This window comes from Coloeus monedula, assembly GCF_965178545.1.
Source record: "Coloeus monedula genome assembly, chromosome: 8".
NCBI classification, from domain to species: domain Eukaryota; kingdom Metazoa; phylum Chordata; class Aves; order Passeriformes; family Corvidae; genus Coloeus; species Coloeus monedula.
In genome coordinates, this window is record NC_138788.1 from 27,150,702 (window position 1) to 27,157,586 (window position 6,885).

The window sequence follows — 6,885 nt, forward strand, 5'->3', positions numbered from 1 at the left end:
GTTGTGTCCTAAAAAAAGTTGCAAGATAGAGCAGAGGGGGAGATCCCCTTGCCTTATTCCCTGTTGCCCATGAGAGGTTAACAGAGGACAGACGTAGCAGGGGAGTCAAAAAGAGAAGCTGGGCAAAACTACTGCCTGCCATCTCTATAGTGTTAATGACTCTTCCTGAAAATTGGCCCATCCCAACTATCTTTACCCAAATTAGAGTCTCTAAATCATGTATATTTGTATTTAGGCACTCTAGCAATTGAGTATTATTTTCCTAGCAGGTGGTTTAGCTGTTGTGCCATCTCCTCTAGCAGAGTGTATTTTTAGTGTATTTAGTGCGTTTCTAAAAGCAGACACTTGATTTTGATGCTCTTTCTCTTCCCTAGTTGGATGCTTTGTAAGCAGCCCCACACAGATCAGTTATTTATGCTGTTTAGCATATGGAAAGATGTGGGGATCTCATCCCCTGGGCTTGTTTGAGAGCCCTGTTTTCCAAAGGGGAGGTGAAACTGTGCCTGTAGCACCTGTAGGTGTGAGGGAGCAGGCAGGACCTGGAGGACATGCTGCACGTGGCTGAGGTGTAAGCAGCTGCCTGCCCCTGTGCTGAGTCTTACCCTTCAGCTTGCTGTCTCCCTGAATCGGAGCAGCTATGAAGGTTTACTGAACCTTTTAGTCCCTCTGCTGACCTCAGTGGGTTTATAAACCTACAAAGCTCATCACAGGTGTATAGAGTCACTGAGATAAGTTGGAATTTTTGGTGGTGGTGGTTGTGTTTTTCTTTTGTTGTTTTTGTTTTGTGGTGAGCTCTTCAGCTTACCCAAGACCCAGAAAGAAAAAAAAAAAGGTGCAAAAGTTGTTTTGAAGGATGTTATATTTGCAAGATGGATCTTGTCAGATCTGAGTTTCATTTCAAGGTGGCCAGGAGCCTCCCCTTCTGATGGTGGGCACTTTAATATGCCCAGGTGTGAAGTGGATATAAAAACTATGCTTTCAGCCAGTCTAAACTGATTTAAACTTCACAGTTCTTCACAGCAAGAGCTATTTCTCAGGGCTCTTTCTTGGCAGAAGACTAAGCAGTAATTTGGAGGCATTTTAATCTGAAATGAGAATCTCTACATGGGGTTTGAATGCACTTCAAGTGAAGTATGTATTTGCAACTTTTGTTGATCTCTCTTAATTTTCCGAGCGTCCCTGTAGAAACAAGGCATGTTTGTGTAGAGGCAAAATGCAGTGATAGCTCAGACTTACTGAGAGCCGTAGGATGATAAAAGCAAAAGTACTAAGGGAGTGGTATATTTGGCATCAGCCCTGGGATGTGGCTGATTAGCCATTCTTTCCTACAAAAAATATAAAGAAACTGATCAATGTGAGCTCCTGTCTCCCCTCCCCATGAACACCCTGAAATTTTATCCTAAGAACAAAGTATATCTGGAGGAAAAATGCATGTTTTGTTGAAAAAAAAAAAATTCAGAATGCTGTGCCCAGCTTCTGCCAGAAAGCACAATTTTCTAGGATTGCTTTGACATTCATGTGATCATGCCAAAAGCTATTCTGTGGCAGCTGAGCTGCAGGAACTGACCACAGGTACTTAGCTGGCCCCAACTGCAGAGTAAAATGTGTTTACTTAAACCATCTTTGTCACTTCAAATGAAAAGGTTCCCAAAGCAGCAGTTTAAGTAAGTCTGTTTTACTTTGCAGTCAGGGCAGGCTATGAGCAAACACATGAGGGGTGTTACCCCAAGGGTGGTAACTCAGAAATTTGGTAAAATCCTCAGCAGGGCTTAGTTTTGCTCTGTAAGAGCTGTGCCTCTCTGCAGCCCCCTTTGATGAAGGATGTTCAGAGCCTTGTGGTGTGGCCGAATGACAGGGCAAACTCCGGGAGTTGCCTGGGTAATAAATATTCTTGCTTCTGAGCCCCCAGTGGAGCTACCTCTTCCCCTGCAATTTCTGTGCTATTATTCAGAGATATTTCCTCTGGGCCAATTAGGAAACCTAATCACTGGAGTTTTATTTTAACTGAGTGTACACAAGTCTTCAGAAATTGCCAAGTCCCTTGCTGATTCAGGTGCTGTAGAGGAAAAAGACAAGCAGACCTGAAATGTCTTGGACCAGCCTTCTTTAACAGCCCTGCATTGATTTATTTGCTCAGTGGTGAGCTCTTTGCTAACTCCTGATGCTTGCAGCACTCCCGAATTTGCAGCAGCTTTGCTAGTCAGCTTCTCTTGCCAAAGTTACCTTGAAAATTCCTTACAACAACTCTGTTGTGGCTTGGTTTTAGAGTGGATTCTGCTGTCCTTGTTGCAGAAAAGCTGTTTCAATTGGTATGCAGCACAGAAGAGGAGTGACGTGCATTAACTGGAAGAAGTGAGCAATTAAGTGAACTTTGGTTACAGAACTCAACAGATTTCTGCCTGGGTACATGAGCGAGGGTTTAGCGTATTCCATTTGCATCTAAACAGATGCAATTTCTACTTTGCTTTTAAAATGGTGTGGGCTTAGTTAATCCAAGTCTCATTTTATTTTATTTGTTTTCTGAATTTCACCATTGATATTGAATGTTGATAGCATGCAAACCACTCCTAGGCCAGAGAGACCCTGACAAATTAGAGAGATGAGCAACCACCAACCATATGATTTTTAACAAGGGCAAGTGCCAGATTCTGCACCTGGGATGTGTATAGATTGGGGAATGAAAATTGGGTGAGCAGTGCTGTGGAAAGGGACCTGGGGGTCCTGGTGGATGGAAAGTTGAACATGAGTCAGCAGTGCCCTGGCAGCCAGGAGGGCCAACCCTGTCCTGGGGGGCATCAGGCACAGCATCACCAGCCAGGAAAGGGAGGGGATTGTCCCTCTCTGCTCTGCACTGGGGCAGCCTCACCTCGAGTGCTGGGGGCAGTTTTGGGTGCCACAATATAAAAAAACCATTAAACTATTAGAGACCATCCAAAGGAGGCCATGAGGGTGGTGATGGGTCTGGAGGGGAAGCTGTATGAGGAGCAGCTGAGGTGATTTGGTCTGTTCAGCCTGGAGAAGAGGAGACTGAGGGGAGACCTCATTGCAGTTACAACTTCCTCATGAGGGGAAGAGGAGGGGCAGACACTGATCACTCACACTGAGCCCAGGGACAGGGCTCAATGAAATGGCATGAAGCTGAGCCAGGGAATGTTTATGTTGGATATCGGAAAAAAGGTTCTTCCCCAGATGGTGGTTGAGCACTGGAACTCAACCAAGAGCTGAGCCTCAACTCAACTGAAGCTCCCCAGAGTAGTGGTCACAGCACCAAGCCTGACAGAGTTTGAGAAGTGTTTGGACAATGCTCTCAAGGCACAGGGTGTGACTCTTGAGGTGTCCTGTGCAGGACCAGGAGCTGGAGGCGATGATCCTGATGGGTCCCTTCCAACTCAGCGAATTCTGTGATTCTATGAATAGCTGTCCCATGGTCAGTAACTCAGGATAAGCAGCCTGATATTCTGGATGGATACACTGAGGGTGATCCTCAGCAGTGAGGTGTTTCTGTCTTACAGGACTGTGGGGGCTCTGGTGGTAGTGGTGTTTCTGGTGGGTTTTGCTGTTGGTAGACCCCATGGTTGATCCTGCTGTGGGGAGGTGTGAAGGGAGGATGGGTGTCCAAAAGACTACCTTGGTACTGGTCTGGTGTTGGAACACACTCCCCCCTCTACTTCTGCAGCTCCCACCCAGCTCTCATGGTGTGGACAGATGTCAGAAGAATGGGATTCATAATACTGGGAGATCTTATCCTTTTGGTGGCTAACTGGATTATTTTGCATAATATGGGGCAAATGCCTGTCTCCACATGGCACCAAGAGGCCCCATGTGCCCAGATCTGGTGGGGTGTGCAAAGGCTGGATGGAGCAAGGAATGAGCTCTGTCCTCTTTCCCCAGATGTGCCACCTTTCCCTGCAGCTCCAGCCAGCAGCAGAGCTGGCATGGGGATGCTCGTGCCCAGGGCTGTGTGCTCTGCTCCTTCTGCACGGGAACAGATGCCTGCAGCTTCCAGAGCTGTCAGTCATACACCCTTCATAAGCACTAAAATTCAAATCAGCTGATATCAAGGGGACTTACATGCCAGCATTGCTTGTCTGATCAAGAGCTTCACCTTGTGCTCTTGAGGGATGTGTCTTGTAATTTACTTCAGGCTGAGGGATAACTGATTTTTTTTCTCTCCTATCTGCTTTAGTGCAAGCTGGCAGCCAGCTCCAGAGCCCTCTGCCCCCCATTGCCTCTCCCCTGCCTGTTCCCTTTGCTGGCAGCCTGCAGATTTCTGCTGGGCTTTGATCAAGTTTTGCAGCTGGGACCTTGCTTTCTTCACTTTCTTTTATTTCATGTGCTGCCAGTTCTGGTTTCCCCAGCTCCATCTTGTGTCCCTGGGCTGCACCTGCTTTGCCCCTGGCTGCCTCTAGTCCCTGAGCTGATGCATCCAAACAGCCTGGGGTCTGCCTGGGGAAAGAGTGGTGGCATTCACTGCCGTACCCCAGGACTGGCCTCTGCCTTTATCCAGGCATCTCCCCTGCCTGGGCTGAAGATGAATTTTAGAGAAGAAGCAAAGCATGATGCAGTGGCCACATGCTTCCTTTGGTGCTCTGTGGGCACCATGGGCAAGACAGGTCACTGAGATTTTTTTTTTTTCCCTGGAATTGAGGATGGGAACTTAAGTCTTTTCATGTCATATATTCAGCTAAAATTCACCTGAGCACAGCACAGAGGAGCACTGGGGTTTGTGATACAATCCTGACTCCTGATATCAGATGAAACAGCTTTCTCCTGCTCTGGTGACACAGTAACCTACCCAGTTCCCTCTTGTCACCTCTGCCTCCAGCCTGGTCCATGCGTGGACAAATTCCCCCAGGTGAACTGGGCAGGGCTGCTGGGCCACTTTGCAGACTGCCCCTCTCCTGCCCTCCTCCCCAGCTCACCAGGACAGGCCAGGTTTGCTGAGCAGCCAGTGGGGTTTACTTAAAACTACCATGAAGTGGAGTGTGTGGAAAGTCTTCCCCTAGGGCTGGGATAATGCAGGGCAGCCTTGGGAAACTGCCTTTGGCATATCTGATGGGACAGCCAGCAATCAGCAATCCTAGGGGGGAAAAATCAACCCTTTGGTGGCTTTTGTTTGAGTTTTGGAAAAACAGTAAGACTGGGATTGCTGAACAATGTTTCCACTAGGAAATGCCTACATTTAAAGCACAGTCCATGTGGTGATGTGCTGCAGGCAGAATGTTGCTCAGGGAACAGGTGAGCGTTGGGAGCAGAGATCCTCAGGGTGGATGAGAAGATGAAGTGTTGTCTCCAACTTGACTGTGTGGTACCTTCATCCCTCTCCTCTCTGAGCACCTGCAAGGAAGAGAAAGGCAAAAATGTGTTTCCACACAAGGCTTTCACACCATCTTCCTTGTTCTTGTGTTGGACTCAAGCTGAGGGAGAAGGGAATTTGGAATAAAGGTGTTGTGTTAATTGCCTGCTGGGAGAAAGGCTCTTGCCTAGGATCAGACATGGTGAGGTCTGTAACAGCGTTTCACCTTTCTCTAGCACATTCCAGATGAAGACTGCAAGGAGAGGGGCCAACACCAACCACATCAAAACAACCCTACTCAGATCGTGCATCACATCTTGGACAGGCAGCTGGAAGCACAAGGTGATTTCTTCCCTATGGCAGAGTCCCTCAGAGAAGTGTTTCAGGTGTGGAGGATCCAATCATCATCCCAATTATCTCCCATCTTCTGGCCCAGCAGTGATGAGGACAGGCCCTCCCAGCCCTGATGCACAGATGGGGCAGTGGAGTGAAGCTGGGGAAGGCAGATGGGAGATACTTTGCAGGCACAGCCTGAGCCAGGTCCCCCCTACCAAGCGTCCTGGCTCCGAGCATTTTTTCTCTTTGATTTGTCATGAAAAGAACCCAGTTTCAACGCCGAGCCTTGGGCAATCCCTTGCTGGATTAGAATATTACAAGCATAGCTGCAAATCTACCAAGAAGTTTTTCAAGTCCTTGCTTTCCCTCTGGAATCAGCACAGCAAAAGCCACATCTAGGTGAGATGCTTCATCCCTTTTTTGAATTTTTTCATCTAATACCCTTGTCAAATACTTGCAGGCAGCTGCAGCTCAAATCATCCTGTGCTTTTCTTGTGATTGCTTTCCCTGATATCATGGTGACTATTCATCTCAAGTGAGTGCATGATAGATGGTTAGATTTATGCTTTATGTTGTGATCTGGGGGTACAAATGTATTTAAGTGACTTATTCAGCTTAAAAACCAGCACTGTTTGCTGCTCTCTCATCAGCATTACAGGCAGAGAGGGATAAAATAGCAGTGGTAATTGTGGCAATGGAGTGTCACTGACAAATAATATGAGCACAAACCCCATTTTTAGAGACAGATAGAGTACAACTCCTCTGTAATCTCTCTAGAGTTTTTTTAGAGTTGGACAGGCTGAAAGCCCCCTGGGGAGAAGGGCATCATGGAAGGTGGGAAGGGCTGGGGGCTGTGAGCAAACATCAGGACTTTGATGAGTTTATTGCTCATTTAAAGGAAAAAAAAAAAGGGGGAGAGAGAGAGACAGAGAGAAGAAACCAAAAAGTAAAAGACCTGGCAATCCTAGAAACATGAGCCATTTTCCAGGGAAACTGCTCCTAGAACTATAGCCGAGTCTAGCAGTTGCAGTGGTGATTAATGCAGCCGTCTGCATCACGGGGTTGTAACCACAGCTCAGGGCTGTGCATCAATCACTGTGGTGCATTTATGGCCCTTTATGCCATCCCCCTCCTTTAAACCTAATTTACTGTGCAGATCAGTTGCCAAAGCCCCTTTGGTCCCACCTTCCTGGGCTTTCCTGCTTTGCTTGCAGAGTTTAGGGGTGGCAGAAGCTGCCTCTCCTCTACAAGGA